At 38.9% G+C, this 21,335-nt stretch overlaps 1 long non-coding RNA gene across 1 annotated transcript in view; it reads right to left on the bottom strand.

Annotated features, from left to right (window-relative positions):
* Window positions 1–21,335, bottom strand: part of LOC148187250 (uncharacterized) — a 113,909-nt gene that overhangs the window by 84,709 nt on the left and 7,865 nt on the right. The window contains exon 3 of the long non-coding RNA XR_015778956.1: window positions 5,022–5,156. This is a non-coding gene — a long non-coding RNA (uncharacterized LOC148187250). The remainder of the gene's footprint in view (window positions 1–5,021; window positions 5,157–21,335) is intronic.

Below are 21,335 nucleotides of genomic sequence, written 5' to 3'. Positions count from 1 at the left end.
TAAATAACAACACTGTGCACTGCTTAATAGGGCTGTCGTGAAAAGCTCTTTATCCTCAACATACGGGTAATGAAGTTGTTGGATTTACAGCTAAAATATTGCATATAAACAACCAAAAGGTCTGATACAATTTTGCTTGATGTAGCCCTTTTCACGTCATCAGAATAAAAACGTCAAAGGTGTGTGCTGAGTGAAAGAAACCAATCATATAAAGTATCAAAGAAGAACTTGGAACAGCAGAGCGAAAAGATGTGTTTCACTGCCCTCTCTGGTTGCAACAGTGATTTCATGGTGTACTGACATATCCTACACCTCCACATCACGGCAGCAAAATAAGAATCAAATACAACCGGAACAAAGTAAGAATTGCAGCTGCTGATTAGTTGCACTTAAGTGCATTACATGAGTAAATGTGCTTGAAGTGCAACTCACTTGACACATTTCTAGGTAAACGCATCCTGTCTCTTTACTTTAAGTCACTGTTAACTATGTCAGTGTTATTCCATGACCACAACCTTTCCTAACCCTGAAACATATACTATTTTCCTAAAAAATACTGTATAGACTCATAATGAAGTAAGCCCTCTCAATCATCACTTATGGCCCACTAGAAATGTGTGGCGATGTATTTTTCTGCAGACAGTCTGCCTTCTGCCTGTGTTTTCTTATTTCCTCTTATTTTCTGTGCTCAGGATGTTTATGGGCGTGTACCCTCACAGCATTGAGTCTTCTTTTTTTTTTTGAAGAGGTTGTGACCAAGTGCCAGACCATATGCAGAAGGAATTCAAGAGACACGTCGCAGATAAAGCTTAAATATAGCGATGCGAAATGCCAAACAAGAGCAACCCGGGCTTCAATTTTACTTTCACTTTTGCTGCATAGTATCCTTTTAACCAAATATTGAGTGCCTAAACATTATCATGAAAACATTGCTATGAGGTAAAGAATTACTTTTTTTAGTGAATTTACAGCCACATTCAATATATAAATGCTTTGTATGATATTTTTATATAATACCTTTATTCAAATTTTTAAAAAAAAAGAAAAAGCGCTATAAAATTGATCACATGCAAGGCACTAGCCTGAGTCTTGACATCTGAGTGTCTTAGTCAAGGACACTTTGACATGTAGCCAGGAGGAGCTGGGGATTAAACCACTAAACCTGCAATTAGTGGAAGACCTCCTCAATCTACTGAGCTGCAGCCGTCTGACAGATGACACATACGTTCATTAAAAACATTTCCTCCTCGTGTTGAAAATGCATACCTCTCTCCCTATATCCTTATGTTTCCCGCCTCGACACAATTCACAATGTAAAGAATCTATCTATAAACATCTATCTAAAATTATTTAGTGAGTAAAATTTGTAGAGTGTTGCAATTCCTAGGCTGCCAGTATGCAGAGAGAGAGACTCACACACACGCACGGCTAGAAACAAAGTGCGCACACACACACACTCACACTCACACACACACACACACACACACACACACACACACACACACACAGCGCAGAGTCACACACACAGCGCAGAGTCACAGCCACAGCTGCTATCCCATGCTTCTCTCACCAAGCAGCCCCAGCAGGGTTTGACAACAGCAGACTGGAACACGGAAACATGCAGTTGCCTAGTGTTTCAAATACCACAGAGAGCTCACAAACACACACACACTTGCACACACCTCAACTTCATCACATACTGTCTTTGCTTCTATTTTATTTTCTCCAGCTTTGCACCAGCATTTCTCTCTCCTTTTTCTCCACAGTAACATCTTTATACCTGCTTGAAAGTCAGCCCCAACCTTTCCTATCTCCGTTTCCACTCCTGTTCCTCTCTGTCTCTTCACATTCTCGTTCTTCTTTGCCTTAACTACCTCGTTTCTTCTTTACAATTCCCTTTGTGGGCAATATAATTGCTTTTCTTTTTGCTCCAGCCCATATACTTCCATCTTATACAATTATTTGCCACGTTTTTACTTATTCATCATCAGCTGCTAAAACTTTAACATCTGCATGACTTACTCAAATATACTTGGCATTGATATTTCTACATGAGGACTTATTCTCCATGTTAGTATCAACACTTCACAATGCTGCCTAAAGTTAAGGAAGTAAACCTAAAAACAAAACACTTTTTAAAAGACTGCATGCCTTTGATGAGCAGCAGAGACACAATGCACGTGAGCAAGCGTAAACTGATGTTCCGGCACTCCCAAATCTGACACAGCAGGTCACCTTAGCAGAGGTATTTAATGAGTTAATGGGTTGCTATTCTTCAATTCCTGGAACCTGATCACAAAACTTGGAAACTGTTTGTCCTTAATGCTCCTGTAGGTCAATTTACTCCACAGCCACAAACAAGATGCAATTGAGCTGACTAATGTCCTGCCATAATCACTGTTACATATAACCAGTTACTCTAATGAGGCCATTAATAAAGTCAAATAATGCATTCATTAGCAAATGTTCTATGGCAGAGTGTGTCTCTTCACATGGCGTACAGTAGGTCCTGTTAATCTGATCTCCATGTGCTAAAGCGTTGTTGTTTTTGCCTCATTTAATGTGCAAATTTATGTAGCAACATGCTCAAAGGTCTAATCAGCTGTGGACTCGTGTAGACTGTGTTTTAGCAGGTGATGTTGCTCCTTGTTTACAGAGTGGTATCACACAGGAAGAAAGAGGGATGATGCACTAACAACACATCCTGCAATCTACTGTTGTGGGGTTTAAATTCACAGTGCATAAATAATCGAGCAAAGGCCTCATTAACTTATAACAACAGGGAAATTTGAACCTGCAGCCTGTTGGTGGGAGCTGGGGATGAAAAGGTTGAAGAAAATGCTTTAGGTTGAGTAAAGACGAGACACACTCCTCTGCCGAGGTGCCCTTAAGAAAGGTTTTAGAAAGGCAGTGCTCTGTAGCAGCAAGTTGGAGGATTTATTGGGTATCTCCTCAGTAAGAATACGCAGATTTTGCCCAATGGAGTGAGCTGATTGTTAATCTTAAATGTGGGACTGAGCTCAGTTATTTCAGGTTTGGTGGTCTTACAGATTTGGGGGTTTTACTGAAGGATTTTTTTTCTCTTAACAAACTGTGATTTCTCAAAAAGTAAAGAAAGTTTTTAAAATGCTCAGACATAAAATAAAGTTAACAAGTTAAAAAAACAACGACCAACTCTTCAAAAGGTATGTGAAGCTATTTTAGTGTCTCATGAGGGGAAAGTTAGAATAAACTTTGTTCTATGATTTGCAGTAACTTCACATGCTTTGTACAACACATCAGGTTTTCTTGTATATGCAACATAACTCTAAATCAAGTTTTCTGTAAGTTTATGCAACTATTGATAAATTATGTTGTTATTTGTTGAACTGTAGGCTTGAGTGGTATCTTTTTTTCATATCTTCATGTTATCCTGAAATTTCAATAAGGTATGTGGCAGTATTCGCATGTACAGCCAAGTGTACACCATCACTATTCAAGTTTTTTCACTGAACTAGAAATAGCTTAATTGCCTAATTCATCATAAAAACGACTTCGTTAAAACCCCTCAAATTCACCAAAGCCATCTTAGTTAATCTTGCTGGTCATTTAGTTAGTTAGTCCATTGACTAAACAAAAACCAACTCTGATTTGGTCAAAAAAAAAGAGCCTAATTCACAGGGCTGTAAAAATCTGCATTTTTTTCGTCCGTGATCTCCACCCGTGTTAGATTATCGTCACCAGTCATACTGGCCAAGTTTCTCGGCCCAGCTGCCTCTCAACAGGGGAGACTGACCCCTGCTGGCACGTTAATTGCACTGCATACAATCCTCAACACAGCTTATTTGAATCAGTTAAATAGACATAGGAGCATCTGTGTTTTTGATGCTACTAAAAATCATACCTTCAGGGTTTCTAGATACCCTTGTATATTGTAACACTTTGATACAAACCAAAATATGGCAAATTTTACTACAAAAGCTTATAGCCCAGGTGTCCTCATGTGTTATATGTGTATGAGGTGCCAAAGCTATGGCTCAGCTCTTAAAAGTTGTTAGGAAAATTCTTTTGTACACTGTCCACTAAGCACATTACTGAACACTATATTGCATATTTTAAAACACCATAAAATCTGAACTCATTGTTCAATGTATGAAGTAAATTTTATATTTAATATTATCATGGTATATTTTTAAGAATTACACAGTTGTTCTGAGGAGAAGTTGAACTGTAGCCTGTGTAAACATTCATTAATAAGTCTGTCTAAGCAGCATCGACACATAATCATGTCTTTTCTGAGCTCAGATAAATCCCACCACTGAACTGCTCCCACTGAGGTCACCTTCACATGCACAATGCACCTGGAGGGCAGATCAGACCCTAATTACATTCACAATTGTGTGAACAAATTAAATGAAAGCTACAAATTTGCCCTGCTCTTTTCATGTGCGTAATTCTGTGCTTCACACACACACAAACTACAACTAAGACTCAAGCGTAGGTGGTGATGAAGTTACTCCTTGTGAGGTTATTTTAAAGTTTTCTTGAGTTAATTATCTTGCATAATGGTCTCTCATTAGCTTTCTTAGTCAGTCAAGTCTGCAGCTTGTTCCTATTAACAAACAACATTGCATTTTGTTTTAAACATTGTTTCACTGCAGGCTGCTTTGATCAACACAAAGTTCACAAAGTGAAAACAGAGCCACCTGAGTCCTGTGCATCACCCACTCCAAACATCAGATCAAAATAGCCTGATGGGAGCGACAAATGAAAATTAGTTCACCACACACACCCACGGACACTGTTTTCCATTGGCACTGTTGTTGAAACAGAGCACATTAAATCATACATGATCAGTCTCAGGCTGTGAAATTAAATTTCAAGCATTTGAAACTAATTTTAAATGCTAATATGCTTTTGCTTGTTTTGTTTTTCCCACTGCGTTTGTGAGGATGCATTTGAGTCTAAAGATTAAAGCTGAAGTAGGCAGATAACTGGGGGTAAAAACACCAACAAAAAAAAGACGCTGCACTGGTTCTAACCTGCTTGCTGATCTGGTGAGGAGTCAGAGCTGTCCGGACCTCTGAAGCTGGAGTTTGAGCTGACTGGATTTGCGTTGCTGTGGCCGCTGACTGTCATCTCCAGATCTGCTGTCCACCTTGTCCCACTGAGGTGGCCTGTAGCAGAGGAATGAGGCAGAGGACATATTGTGATTTGAGGCTCTAGCTAACATTAGATAGGACTACATTAATGTGAACATGAAACCATAACCCTGAGCCTTGCGCTCCACTTAGCAGGAGGCTAAACTATTAGCAACATTTTCTCTCCATCTCACAAAAACACTTCGCCAATATTGACATGTTTTATTTAGTTTATTGCCAGACTCTCTTTTTTGTTAAGTCTGTCTTCCTTTTTGTGGCGCTTAAGGCTGTTGTTGCTGGACAACACATTCTCATCCCAACTCGTCACATGTTGCAGCTTTTGTCAGTGAACTTCAGCATCTACATTTTATGAGTTTGGTATATCCTTCTGCGTCTGTTTTTTATGCTCTGGGATGCCGCTACCATGACATCAACAAATGCACATGGTGGGATGATGTGGCATGTAGTTGTGTTTAGGAAACAACAGCACATGCAACAAAGTCATGGATGGTTAGCTTCTTGGTAAGGAGGCACATGGTCAGGTGTAGAGCAAAACATCACATTCAAACTGGAAGCGAACACCAGACTCCTGCATGAAAGTCCAGCTCCTAACATGTTTCATGTGTATGCAACAGGTTCTCTCCAGACAGATTTTCATGTGACGCTGCCTGTGCACTCATAATGTGGACACAGTAGGTGCCACCCAGCCATCCTCCAGCATATATTCACAGCGTGACCGGTTCTGTCTGGCTGCGTTCCCATCTGATGCCGTCCAGCGGCATGTCATGCGCATGCCAAAGATGGCTTTTGGCGATGCACAATTATGTTGAAAGCACAAACAAAGCAGTGCTATTTTACGAGTTCAGAATGAAGACGGGATGGGGACAACTATAGATAGATACAATTTTTTAAGAGCATTTTATTTATTGATAGCTATCCAAGTGTAAAAACAATTTCAACAAATATGTCAAAAAAATGCCTTTAAAATAAGCTGCCTAACCTAGTTTTGAAATACATGTTCACATAATCTGAAAAAGTTTTTAAGATGCACTACACGAGTGTGTTAAATACCAGTACAATCTAGAGGGTCATAGCTATTTGCTTTACAATAGAGTAACACTGATTTTATATATTTGAAATGCACAGTGCCACATTACTCCTGGGCTACTTTTGGATATTTTTTCCTTGACCACCAGCATCTGGTTTGAACCACTGAAGGAGGTAAAATTTGTCTTTCCCCCTGGCACCGAAATAGTCCTCACATTTACAAGAAATAGCTGACAGTGTAAAACCATGCTCTGCATGCAAGCCCCGAGTCCCTGCAGGCTGGAACACATGGCGGCTCTAATAAGCCATAACGCATTAATGCCTGGATTTTAAGCCACTGTCTGAATGCATTTACAGGCTGTCATTTAGCTGGCTGCCTCTAATATACCTGTCCTTATGAAGCTAATGCCTGGCTCCATTCCTGCTTCTGACCTGCCTCAGGTGACTGCAAAAATGTCCACCCCCTCCCTCCCACTGTTTGTCTTTCTTATTAGCATCTGTTGGTCGCCGGTCGAAAGTGATGCTGGCGCTGCACGTGATGCCACCACAACAGATGCTGTGTTTAAGTGGAAACCAGCAACTCTCAAGGGGGAGTGGCGTGCCCTCTATCTGACACCAGCTTCTCCGGATTGGCTTTTTACAGGTCTCCCAGCACCCACAGCTGGCACCATAATGGAGGTCATCTGAAGAACTGGAGTTCACAAATGAATAAAGAGATGTGGATTATGGATTTAAAAAATAATTTCCTTCTTGGGATGACTCACTTGTTTTCTTAGACTCAGAAAAAAAAAGATTTGGGATGTTCTACAGGGTTGCCACAGTTCCTTGACATCCTTGAAAGTTTTTGAAATCGAGGGAAAAACATCAGGTCGTTGACAGTGCTTATATTTACATATTTTGTGCAAGAATAGATACTGAAGTTCTTTGGGATTTTTTTCTTTATGTTGGAGAATATGCTTGTTCTGCCATCTGCATGTGTGTCTCATACTCCACCTACACAACACTTTCTCATTACACAGCGCCAAATACTGACAACTGTCATGCCCCTCGGCATCTCACAGAGATGTGCAGGCCACACAGCTGAAGGACATTCTAAAATGTGGTTAATGTTGTGAAACAGTTGTGGTTAGGTTAGGTTTAAGCAACAAAACTATACTTGGTAAGATTTGGAAAAAAATATTGTGTTGTAGGCTAAAATAATTAACTAACTAACTGATGTCAGCGTGTGATGAACCTATGTAAAATGCTGAATGTTGTGTTAAAACAACACTGACTTTTAACTGGCTGAAAGTTTTATTTGACCCATAAACCTCTGTTTCCTCCTACCCTGTGCAAACTTTGTCACTCTTTATATTACAGCAGTATTGCTGCCGATGGCTTTACATTGGATTCATTTAAAAGCGCGGTGTATCTCATAAAGACACTAAAGGCTGCCTATGGCATCCATATCACTCGCCAAGGGGCACGACAAAGCGCTGGTATCTGACACACTGAGAATGAAAAACAGGCTGACCTGCCACAACCTGTATATTCAAGCTTCTCTCTTTAATTGTCGTCTGTCAGCTTCTATAAATTCTGCTACTCATCATTTTAAAAATTCTCACTGTTGTAACAGTAATTAACCCTGATCTGTGTCTTAAACTATAACATGTTTGGTCCTTAAATTTGTTGTTTAACAAGGTTTGGGGACCCTTGTTATATATCTTAATCAACCCTGCACTATGTCAAATTATAACTTAAGTTATAAGAAAACATAAGTCCTTGCTTTCTTTAATGTTCACACATAACAACTCAGGTCTGGTAAAGGTTCGGAAATAAGTGTTTTTATGGCCAATAAAAAGGTTAATTGCAAACTCCATTCTTCTGTATGGAAATCTGATACACTGCGTGCCCATCATGCGCACTGATCCCAACACCATTACATTCTGCCTCATTATGTACACCTACATGTAGGACAGACTAGTTTGATAATTTTCCAATTATCACCCAAAATGTCTACAGTTCCTGTACGACTAGGTTATCTTATTCACCATGTCTTATGCATTTGAACAGCTGACAGTAAAAAAAATAAAATAAAATAAGAAAAACTGAAATTATCTTGCTGTAACTTGATGATGTGTGTATTATCTGCAGCAGCCTCACTGAGGGGCAATTTTGAATGTAATTCTTGTCTTGTGAGGCTTTAAATTTGCTTTATTTCTTAACTTTGTTTCTTTGGTTTGATAAGTGCTTCACATAGGCATTTATTCTTTTTAATGAAATACTCAAGCTGATATAGAGCTTAATAACATATTCATTGTGTTAAGAATTGTGAATAGTATCAGCTGATATCAAGTCACATGAAAATATAATTCACATCTTTTATTCTCTCTTTTTTCCCCTTTCTGTAAGTGGATAATCTGCATTATCCTACATTATCCAGTGCTCTCCTGCAGCATATTTACCTCTCTCCTTAACTATCCCCCTTTTTTATCTTTTTCTCTTCAGCTTCCTCTCTTCTTTTCATCCATCTCATGAGCACTCACTTTACATATTACAGCATCTGTAGCCCACACTAGAAGGATAAAAGGCGAGAGTAGAGCTTCATATGCAGCTGGCACTTAAGTTGCTTCTTAACAGGACTGCAAAGCACGGCAGACTGTGAGGTCAACTGCACTCACATCAGTGGATTAGAGTTGTAGAAAAGCCGTAAGCATTCAGTTCTTCAGTGCCTCAACATTTAACCAGTGAGTCCATCAGCTGGCTCTGCCCTGCTAACGTGAGTCATTGCCTTATCTTTGTACTTGCTTTCCCCCCCAAAAAAATCGATGTTCTTATGTCAACTGAACACATAATCTCAGACAATTGTGCGTCATTGTTTTTGATGCAGCTTTGGCTCTTGCATCTGCTTTGACTAGTTGCTTGTAATAAAAACAGTAACACCTTCTCGTGCTAACTGGATGCTCTCAAAAAGACAACAGAAAGCTACAGTACTGTTTGCATGTAGAGAGACCAAATGCCAGATTGGCTCTGGAGAGCTACTTTAAGAATGCAGGTATAAAAAACAGCTGCTTTTTGATTTAAGGACATATCAGACAAAAAAAGAAAACAGACAGCTTGGACTTGCACTTGCTTTGCAATCAAGCGGTCATAACCAAAAGACTACTAAGGCACACTGCTTTATAAAAATTAAAAAGCCTTTGATAAAGGGGCTTAGTGGTTACGCATTTCAACTCACATTCTTCTTCAGGAAACTGGGCCTTTAAATTTTTGCAAAGCTGTGTGCCTTGGTATTTTTTTGGTAAACTGATGTTTGCTGACTTTTCATTGCAAAACACCACTGGGACTGTATGAACTTCGCAGTAAGGTGTTCTTTTTCCTGAATGAGTACTTGCACCTCATTGCAGCAGCACTGGAGGACACAGAGACGGTGTTTGAGGATGAGATGTCTTGCTCATGTGTGCACCAAACTTAATGCCCTGAACACATCAAAGCAATGACTCACATATCCATAATGTGTACAACAAAGTGAAAGGATTCATAAAGAACGTCAATGTGAAAATGGAGATGTGAGCCATTTCCCACTGCTTGATGCCCAGAAGTCATGTGGTGAAAATGTTACGAGCACATCTGTCCAAACTCAACACTGATTTCAGCCAGTGCTTCTATGATATTAAAGCAAAGTCCGAAAAAAAATTGGTGAAGAACGCATTTGGTGTGAATAAAGGCAGCAGCATCTGTCTCGCAAGACTGCAGGACACTGTGATGGATTTGTCCTCTGACGGTGGACTTAAGATGGCACATGATGAAACATCATTGGCAGAGTTTTGGTGTGGTGTTGAAACGAAATATCCTGAGCTGGGAAAACGTGCATTGAATTTATTTTTGCCTTTTGGATCAACTCATATGTGTGAAGTGACCTTCTCAGCTTTGACTAACTTCAAACCCAAGCAGAGGAACAAGCTGAATATTGAGAACAGTCTGGTAACAGCTGTTGCCTCACTGCCCCCAAAACTATCAAAGACAGACTTATGAAAGACAAAAAAGCTCAAGTGCCTCATTAAAGCTCAGGTGGCTGATGAAAAGGAGCGGAAACTGCGACTGTGTGAGTCTGAATATTAGTTATTCACTCACAAAAAGTGTAAATGTCTTTTTATTAAAGGGGAGTCATTCAAATGACATTCATTAAATAGTAAGTTGTGTTAGAAGTTGAATGAAATAAATAGGAATTAAACTACTGTTAGCATGAACAATCATATAGTACATAAAAAATATCCCTCTAACATGCACCATGTCATCGAGAAATACTACATATATATAACACTTTTTTCTTACAATTATGTTTTAGTGTATTATGGATTGCCAGTGAACATTTAGCTGAAATTATGAAACATTGAAAACATTGAAAACAACATCTGAAACATTGTTAAGGTGGCATGAAATTTGAAACAAATGTTGCTGTTGCAAAATTAGTGGTGTAAAAACGTTATTTCCAGCAGACAGGCTTGTCATTTTTAGACAAACCACTGCTATGCATACGGGGGAAAAAACAGTCAATTTTGTGAGGACCTTGTAAATCAGATTAAGGCCTCTGTCAATGAATGGAAACCTCTTCCACATTCTGTATTTCCTGTTTTTTTTCTTCCTGAAAAGTGACAACAGAAAAACATCCCCCAGGTTTGGCAGTGCTACATGAATTCAGCATCTCTCTGAGGGAAACTGGACACTCCGGGTCAAAGCAAATCAAACCTGCGGAGTCACTGTCTGACCTGCTGCGACTGATAAAACACCACTCACCCCACAGCATTACAACACAGCAGTACACTGGGATGCTGCAAAAACAGCATCTTTTCTGTAACTGCTGCTGTGCACATTTAGTCTGCCTCTAAACATCCCATCTATCTTTGAGTCCTTAATTACCACGTATCACAATATATATCAGATTTGAGTCTATGTAATTCACTTCTGCAGCATCCCCGACTGCACTGATTGTATGTGTGACTGCAGCCTTAATCACAGCGTGTTCTTAACTTGTGCTGTAAGATAAATTGCTTCTGGAAAGAAGTTAATGTTTCTGTAATCTGCTCCCAGTCTCAGACAGCCGCACAAGGCATTAAGTAGACTGTAATTTTAAATTACCATTGTCATTATATCACTGTTACTAATCTTACGTTCTGATCTTTTCTCTTTATAACCTTTTGCAGTATTTAACAAGTAATTATCTGTTTTTTTAAAGGTTTTTGCAATGACTATGATTTTTTAATAATGAGATTATTCCCTCTCTATGTAATTACTTACTCCCTGACCCACAGTGTAGCTCAGCTCCAGCATCACTATTATTATTCTGTCCAGCTTTCACATTTCATCCACAGCCTATAGAAAAAGTGCCTGCTCACAGTATTCCCTCACTCATCCACAGTTCACATCTTAGCGGTGGTGGATTTCTAGAATCTTTAATGATACTTTAAAATGGACAGATCAGTTTATTTGCCTGCAAAATTTAGTTTAAATTTCAGCTATGTTTTGACTACACTTGTCTTAAAAGCAAGCTGTTGGTCTTGTTAACACAAAATAAGCATTTCTGGCTCTCTACGGAAATGATTTTAATCACCTATACGTACAAAATAAAAAAAAACAAACTGATCTGCTGATTTATTCATGGTCATCAAATTAAACTTTAACATTGACCTCATGGAGGTGCAAATGCTTCGCAGGAAGATGTGCTTAGTCTGTGATAATTATTTATGACTGCGTGAGTTAAAACCCCTATGCATCTATTTTAACAGCAACAATCAGACACTACCATTTCATAATGCCAGAGCTTCATCAACAAGTTGCCACATTTTCACTTGTTTAAGACTTGACTACTGACTTCAATTGGGACTTGAAAAGTCTCGGGATTTGTGACAAAATCAATAAAAAACTTTTACATTTTATTTATTATAAGAGTCAGGCAGGACTCAAAGCCTGCAATTCATTCAAAGAATTTATTTCACGATGAAGTGAATTACAACAGCTTTGAATTATTGAAATTCTCTGGTGGAGAGAAACTTGATTCGATTCGGATTTGCCCTGAATGACTTGAGACCTGAATTTAGACTTGATCTGGCAGCCTTTAGACTTCATTGTCTCAAATGATTTGAGACTTTACTCACAGCTCAACAGAAAGCAGCTTAAAAAAAGCCGAGACACTGGATGCTCACTTGGATAAATAAAGGTTAAAAGCACTGAGTCAGTGTCATTTGGGGGAGTTTGTGTTTCAGCTGTGTTTGTTCCTCTCAGTGAAGCAAAGGCCAGAAATAAAACCAAGGCAGCAAACAGAGGTTCATTATGGCGTAGAGAACCAATTGGCCACACTATCGTTTTTCCGATGGAGTCGGCTAACCGCTGCTTTGGGTGATTATAGATTTATTTATCTGTGCTTCCTCTTCACCTCTTCACACATCACAGACTCTTGCTAAATGTTTCCCTTTGGGGATGAATCGAGGGAGCTTGATAAATTGTGCTCATGTGCGAGAGGCTTTCAACTGATCTCTGTGAACACCAGGCCACTGTGAGTCACTGGAGCATTTCACATGGTTTTTCCCCTATTATGTTTATGTCAATATTGTTGTTTATTGTGTTTATAGTCTTTTATGTAGAGTCTACTAAACTAGGTAGCTTCATGAAGATTAAATATCTCGAGACAAGGCAAAGAGGAGCATTCAAACATAAAATCTGCTGCCAAAAACATAAATAAAACGGCAACTAAACGCCACATAAAAGGCAACTCAGTCTCATTTCCAGATGCAGCAGGCACAGGTTTTAGTAAAAAATTATTTGATAAATCGACTCAACCAAAGTAGGAACAAGCTAGTGAGGAAAGTTCAACATCGCAACTGAAAAGTCAGATATTTTTCCTCAGGAGCTGACGGAGACAAAATACATCTGAAAAGGAGATATTAAACTTACATTTACATAGGGGCAACTAATTCTCATTTCCAAGTCGTCGAATACTGATGCTGGCCATATACAGATGCTAATGGGGGCCTCCAACTAACGCTAATTCAAACCCATCCACAGTACTATAAGACACTCAGAACAACTGATGTAGTAAAACAACGTATCATCATACAACAGTCTGTATACTATGACAGGAATTAGCACCCCATGAATGACGTTATGCTTACGTAGGTTGACAACGAACCTTAAAATTACTCTAAGATCACTTTGTTTCACACTGTTCCAAATGTCTCCTGTGTTTATTTGACCCATCTGCCACCAAACTTGCTGTCTCACATGGACTTTCAGTCTTTATACTACTTCCTTCTTCAGTTCCATCATCACACTGATCCCAGCTTTCTCGATTATGTGGGTTTCACACAAATTTCTTGCTCATGATAACATGGGCTATATATATATATAAATTATGATGCATTACATTTCAGGAGTATTAATATTGCATGAGAACAGCCTGAGTAGAAAGAGTGAAAAAGTCAGCATAAGGAGGAGGTAGAATATATATATATATATATATATTTATTTTTTTAGTTTTATTTTTTAAAACCCCAAAGTCAACACCATTTAACTTAAACCATGACATTTCCCTAAAACTAACCAAGTTGTTTTAAAGTCATTTATTTAGAAAAAAAAAACACTGTATGCATGTATGACACTACCAGCATTGATGTTAGAGGGCATCTGAGTCATATTTTGAAGGGCAGAGCCACTGACCAAGCAGTCATATTTGACCACTTGGAAGTGAGAGCGTGCTGAAAGTGGCCGAAAAATACCACTACAAAAGAGAAGCCCCCTGTCTGCTGGATGTGTAAAGAAGCAATTCACCATAACAGCTTTCTAAAGGGAAAGGCTTATTCCTCTGCCCCCTGTGAGGCCAATAAAATCAATTATTGCACTTTTGAAACTGTTATATTAAGGGATCTTTGAACTTTCAAGCATGTTTATATTTTGAAATGAGACAAGAAAAAATATCAAGATATCAGGGTTTATACAAACAGTATCTAGAAAAAAAGTGAAAATCAAATCAAGTCATAGATATGGTTGTAACAGTTTTAAAAAGACAAGAGAGAAGACTGAGCTCCAGCTCCCTAAAACTAGTCACTGCTGACTATTTAATATTTCAAAAGTACAATCATCTCTTATGTTACTATTTTGAAACCAACGATAATTAGGGGTAATAACTTTCACTTTAACTCCAAAACCCTAATTTAGCGAAATAATGAAAATCTCGTTTTAGAATTCAAACCCTTCATTTTCTCGCTCTGCAATTTTACTGCAGCAGAAAGACTCGGCCCTCCTTTTGCTCCTGCATTGCCATCATCTCCATTATGGAGATTACACACCTCCTCCGCCCCTACTCATCCCCGTCTCCCCACCCTGCTGGCTGCCACGACGCCTCTCTCATAATTCCTCCTACTATATGGCTGCAGTCAGGTGATGAAATGGTTTCCTTGACCAGTGCAGGGCCTGGCAGTTGTTTTAGTGTTTGGGTTTTAGCAGAGCAATAAAGCATCGCTGGCTAACCCCGGCTGACAGAGAGCGATATCTAATAGGCCTGTCTCTCTCGTGCCAAATCGCTTGCTGCATTTCAATTAAGGGCTTTTCAGGGGCGAAAAAGGTAATATCAGACATGGAGGGTGTGCAAGTTAATTAATGCATACATGCACACATAGTGTTTTCTTTATCGGGATTTTATTTGACCATTTGACCTTGAAACGCATGATGTATGTGCAAAGTATGACACTATTAGTTTGAGCCTAAAAAATACTTAAGTAATACTTTAGCCAGTTCCAATAAGAATAGAAAGTGCCACAAGGATTTTGTTGCCTGATACTTTCAAAGAGAAACAAAGACTCAATTTCTTACATTTCTCCAACTCATTTTCTTTGTTCACCCACTGCTAGGGCAGGCTCTTTTAAAAAATTACATTACCAGTACTAATACCAGTACCCTTACAGAGATACAAACACTAATATAGTACTTCATTCAATTCCCATAATGTCGATAGCGTGGCATGTAGTATAGCCATACTTAAGAGCATTTTAGTGGAATCACGCGCGCTAAATTACCAACTCTGTCAAATACGCCAGATTACAGGCTGTATAGATTGTAGTTGCTGCTGTGGGAGTGTGAGCTCCATGCCAAGGGCAGTTGATGAGAGTCTGCACACACACACACACAGTGACAGGGTTAACTGTTAGCATCACACAGCTAACGTTACCAGTTATTAACAGGTTTAACAGCAGAGTTGAGCCGGTTTGATGTTGATGTGAGATGCTGGGACCGCTCTGATGTTAGCCACTGCTGCTGTCAGCTCGTGCTAACCAGGCAGACGTTGAACTGACTGGTTGCCAGGAGGAGAACGGCTCCAGAGATGGTCTATATCAAGTACTGATACCCAACTCCACCCGGTACTAAATTAGTGTCATAAAATCTAACACAGGGATAAACATATTGCCCTTTCTGTCTGCATGTTTTCACACAAACCATACATTGTTTTCTCTTTTACGGCTTCCAACCTCGCAAAACAATGAAATATTTAAAAAATAAAAAAAACTTTGGTTTGTCTTAAAATGTTGTTTCTTTACGCGAGTACTACAACCGAAAAGTAGCTTTAGAACTTTACGTTTTTTTACCAATTTTTAAATGTGAAAGACTATGTTATTTCAAGTTAGCACAGTGAACATCAATAGCGCTCTCTCTCTTTCTCTCTCATTTCTCCAGCTCCAGAAAACCTTTATCCTCTGTACCTTCTGTTCTATTGTGCAGTGACGGTGCCCTCATCAAAGTGAAGCAAAAGGGCGAGAAGAGGGTTCAGCATGCTGTACAAAGAACAGACACGACAACATTGTCTCTGTCAGTGTGTGTGTGTGTGTGTGTGTGTGTGTGTGTGTGTGTGTGTGTGTGTTTCAGGCTGACACGCACCACAATGTCTGATTGAGACTCCCTTTGTTTTTCTCCATGCCTCTGCCTCATTTATAATCATAATAAGTTTTATGTATATGCAGCTATTCTGAACAAATTTACAACGTGCTACACATGGAAGAAAAACATGCCGCACAATCAATAAATATACCAAACAAACAAACAAATATCAGCAGTAACAATGAAGTATAAGAGGATGCAAAACAAAAAGAACAGGAACTGGGTGAAAATATTGGCTGTTTCAAATGGTTATTGTACTTAAAATTGATGTGGCAACAATTTAGAGACAGTAAAATACCTCAAAGTATCAAATAACGTAAGAGATAGGTTGGACATAAGGACTATATGCAGCATATCAATGTCACCAATAACTTTCTGAAGTTATGGGGAACATCTGTAGTTATTTACGGTGCCAAATGTTGATTTCAAAGTAGGGTCAATTGTTCATATATCACCTTACAGTAAAACAAATCTGAGGGTCTTTTTATTACATATCACTTCTTGCTGTCATTTGCGCTTTGTCCCCTCTTAATATGGTTTAATTTAAACAGATCAACCTCTTTAAGGTCCGTAGGGGGAGAGGCTCACCTTTCCCTAAAGCGACTGAGTTTCAAAAACATTGTTTCTTGTCGACTGTTGCTTCAGCTACAACAGAGTTTACAGGCCACATTGAGCAAAAGAAATAAAATGAGACTTTGAGAATAAAGTTGGAATATTATGAGAAGAATGAGAAAAAAATAATTTTTAATTTTAATTTTATGAAAATAAAATTGTAATATTACAAGAATAAGGTCATAATTTTATGAGAAAAAGGTTGCAATTTTACAAAAAAGACAAAAAGACATTTTATAAGAAAAAAAACTCTTCATTTCATTTTATGAAAAGAAAGTCGTAATTTTATGAGAAAGGGGATATTATATAAACAGAAATAAACACATTGCCAGGAAACTATAAAACAGGCGAGAGCACAGGCAGCCTTCTTGGCAACCGTGGAAAACTGCCAAGAAGGGTGTCCGTGCTGTTTTTATCAAAACAGTCTGACTTTTTCTCATAATATTACGACTTTACTCTCGAAAGCTAACTGTCTTTTTCTTTGACATGGCCCTAATCTTCCGTTGCATGCCAGCAGAGTACCAGCAGTAGGGAGAAAGGCCAGGCTGTAGGCTTGGCCAACACCAGGGACCCACAGCCCACTGTCCTCCCTGGCCCACACACCCTGGGTCCCGGAGGCCTAAGCAGGCAGAGCGGGAGGCTCACAGTCTGTGAAAGACAATTGGGTACCTTGCCGCAGGGGAGGAAGGACCTGGGTCCCCTCCTGAGGCAACCCTCAAACCCCCCTAGAGCATTTTCTTGGACTCATGCATGTGTAACGCCATCAGCTTGGAAACAAGGTGTTAAGCAGCTGTGCTTGAGTCATGAGGGGGTGGAGGGTTGGAGAAGGAGGGAGAGAGGGAGTGCCAACAAGTAGGAAACAGACTTTTAAAGTCATAGGGCTTAAACACGCTATACAGTGTGAGAAACATATTAGAAAACGTACAGGAAAAAAGGTGTGAAAATATGTCTTAAACTGGAAGGAATATGGAAAAGTGAGACCCCAGGAGGAAACCGGAAGTGCAATGAAAAACATGCGTCTCCAGAGTGAAAACGGGTGGGTTGGCAAGTATGTGTAGGTGAAATAAACACAGGACTTCCAACAGGGGAACAGTCTTCGTGCACCATGTAAAACCAAGTGAACTCTGAGATTTTTTAAGGTATGTGGTCATGACGCCCAACCATGTTTCTTTTCTAAACCTAACCTACTTAACTTTACTTAAAGGGAGCGAATTTACGGAGTGCAAATCCTTTAGATATCATATAAATTGCTGTATGATGACACACTGATGTTGTATATCCTCTATTACCTTATGGATATACATTTTTTGCTCTGCTTTCAGAAAATAACATTATCACAAAATAAAACTGTTCATATGACACGAACTCAAGTTGATGCAACTTGAGGTTTAATATTAGATACAGCTTTCTTTATTTTAAAACGCTGTAACTTTGAAGTATCTGTCTTATTTGTTCACTAATTAATTCCCTTCAAACTTGCCTTCCCTTTCACATTCAGCGAAAGGTGTGAATAAACACAGACTGAATGTCTGCAAACCTCATAGCTGAAATTTCACACCTGACTGACAAGGTGATCTTACCTCTCAAATACAATGAACTCTGCAGTGATTTTTTTTTTTTTTTAAGGAAACAAATTCAGTCACACAAAGCATGGTCTGCATGAACACTGTATCAGGGTTTGGAGGAGAGGTTTGGAGGAGGGAGAAAAAAATGGTAACCAGTGGGAGGAATGTGTTTTGCACATGTGCAAACATGAGTGTCCTCGTGCAAAAGATTGAAGAAACAGGGCCCACACTTTTGAAGTATTGCAGCAAAGCTCCAGAGGATACCTTTTTAATACAGAACACCTAAAATCAGTTTGGCATCAACCAGCTGCAAACCCTGTTGTGTTCATGAAGTTGTCTCATGTGAAATTTACAGATAACGGGTTTCATCTTCAAAGAATGCTGTCAAAAGGTTTCCCTCACAGAAAAACATGTTGCTGCTCTATATTCAGACACCAAGGTTTCAACGAAATAAGGGCTCATCTAAGCTCAGTGTTAACGGAAACATTTTCTGCCGTCATTTCATACGCATTTGTGCACATTTTCTATAGTGTGCAGATACGGACTAAACAATACCGCCAGAGATCACAGAGGCAGTGTAGCGTAGTTCAAGCGAGATACAAACAACAGGAGATACAGAACCAATTTACAGACTGCCGGATAGAAAAAAAACGGTAATATAAAGTAATGTATAGTGAAATTAGCAGAGAGAATTCTCCATCCACATGTAGGAAAGTATATAATGGCCACACAGACCTCCACCGTCTGCAACACTATTTCCACTTAAAGGTACATTATTATGACCACCTCCACTGTCATTATTGTCTGAAACTTTTGACTCCACATTCTTGTACCATCTGTTGTCTGTATTTATGCTATCATAAAGGATGCATAGAAGTTTGAGGGCAGTGACATGTACAGCATTTTAAAAGGACGCATCTATTTCTGTATCTAAAGAGAGCAAAAATGAGCCCTAACAAACCTGAACTGATTGCTCTAAACCAAAGGGTCTTTTCAGCAGATGTCACATTAGGGGCTTTGTAAAGACTGTTCTGATAGCATGTTCCTTCCTGATGCATATTCTAATATGCAGGTTTTGCATTGACTCATACAGAGTACTGATCCGATAGTGTAAGCGGAAAAAATAAATAAAATACTAACCCTGTATGGTTGTGAAATGGTTGCTTTCATTGTTGTAAGGCATAGGTTAAACTCTTTATAAAATGTGATCAAATACATGCAAAAAATGAATGCAATACAACCTTGCTTTAATTTGCTAACATGACATTTTTCTAACTCAATAGCATTGGGCATTGTCAATGTTTTTAAATCAGATGAAGCACTTTTTATTCTTTATTTGTATTTATTGTATGAATATTTTAATTCTCATGTTATGTATTGTAAAATTGAAAAACTGTTGCCTCTTGGCCAGGTCGCTTTTCAAAAGGAGATTTTATATCTCAATAAGCTTTACCTGGCTAAATAAAGGTTAAATAAAAACATAAAAATAAATAAATAACTTAGTCTTTTACATCGCACTTAATCAGTAGTTGCCAGTGGCTACACAGCCCTATTTGCTGTGTAGACTACTGTTTTAGAACGGCAAAGAAGAATTGATTTCCAGGAAAACTGCAGTTATATACTAGTGTGAAACTACTTTATGGCTTACAATGTGTTATCTGATGCATATGTGCATAGACAGTATCACAGGATTTTCCTACAGGTATCAGAACAACTCTAGTGAGGACGCCAGATTGGACAGAAATCTGGATTGAGTGTTGTTATGTGCATATACAAAACACAGCAGTTGACATTGACAAGATGCCACAATGACAGCTGAGGAACAATACTGAGCAGCTGCAAGAGCTGTATTAACATTTTTCCAGTTTTTGGTTGCACACATTGTGGGGACAAAAATACTTTTTCATTAGTAAAAAATAATAATCCAAATAATTGAGTCAAGAAATGATTTACCCTTACCCTACTAACCAGTTGTTTTTTGTTTGTTTTGTCATGGGTTTTTTTTCTTTTTACAAAATCCATTCTAATTAAAACCAGACAGAGAAATTAGTGTAAGCTGATATGCATACAGAGAACTACACAACTTTTCTGCTAATTATCTAATAACAACATGTCAAAACTCTCACGAAACAACTTTAAAAATAATTTTATTAGCAAAGATTGCGGTATCAACTCCTCTCTTTCTGTCAGAAAACTGGGATCAGTGTTATAAAAGCCCGCGGGCAAAAATCTCTTATAGCCAGAGGATAACAGGATGAAAATGTTTCCTCCAAAGCTGAGAAATACTGCAGAGAGCAAGCCAAATACAGGAGGGCCAATTAATGCAAAGGAGACATACCCCTAAAAATACACACACATACACTTACACGCACCAAACAGGCTGCTTATCAGAGGCTCGGAGAGGAAGATCAAAGTAGCAACAGCGTGGAGAGGAGGATATGAGATTGAGACAGAGCTGAGAGGTACGACGCATGATGTGAAGGAGAGAGAGGCAGAAAGGAGGATAAAGAATGGAGAAGAGGCGAAAAAACAAGAGGAAGATTGATAGAGAGAAAAGAGGAAGAGAGAGAGGCAGAGAGGCAAAATGAGACAGAAATGAAATGCTAAGATCCAAGCCGTCTGAGAGGGAGGCAGTCACAGTCAAAGATTTAAAAGCAAGAGTTTTCGGAGCTTGGTTTGATGGATAGAATAACTCCCTCGAGTAGAGAAAAGATACAGATAAAAAAGACAAATGACAAGGGCTGATAAAATGTTCAGGGTGCAGAGGGAGGAAGGAGAGGAGAAAAAAAGTGTGAGGTAGATTGTGACAAGATCTTTGAAGATGACTTAAAACAGCCGGCATAATGAAGGATCTGATAGGAAGGGAAAAATTGAAACATCAACGCTTTAAGCTGCAGGTTTGAGTCTATTGCTGGAAGGGACAGGTGCACTTCAAACGTCTGTTTTGAAGATATTTAAAATGATATTTCTTGCAACTCAACTGATGTTATTGTGTTGGCTCACCCAGAAACGTCGAGCCATTTTTAAGCCACTAACCTGTGATCAATGAGTCTGAAGATCATGGCTGGACTAAACCACTAGAGGGCAC

Source organism: Plectropomus leopardus, chromosome 15 (assembly GCF_026936395.1).
Source record: "Plectropomus leopardus strain MGB_pleo_1.0 chromosome 15, ASM2693639v1, whole genome shotgun sequence".
NCBI lineage: Eukaryota > Metazoa > Chordata > Actinopteri > Perciformes > Serranidae > Plectropomus > Plectropomus leopardus.
Note: the sequence above shows the minus strand (reverse complement) of the source record. Positions and strands in the feature narration are given on the sequence as shown.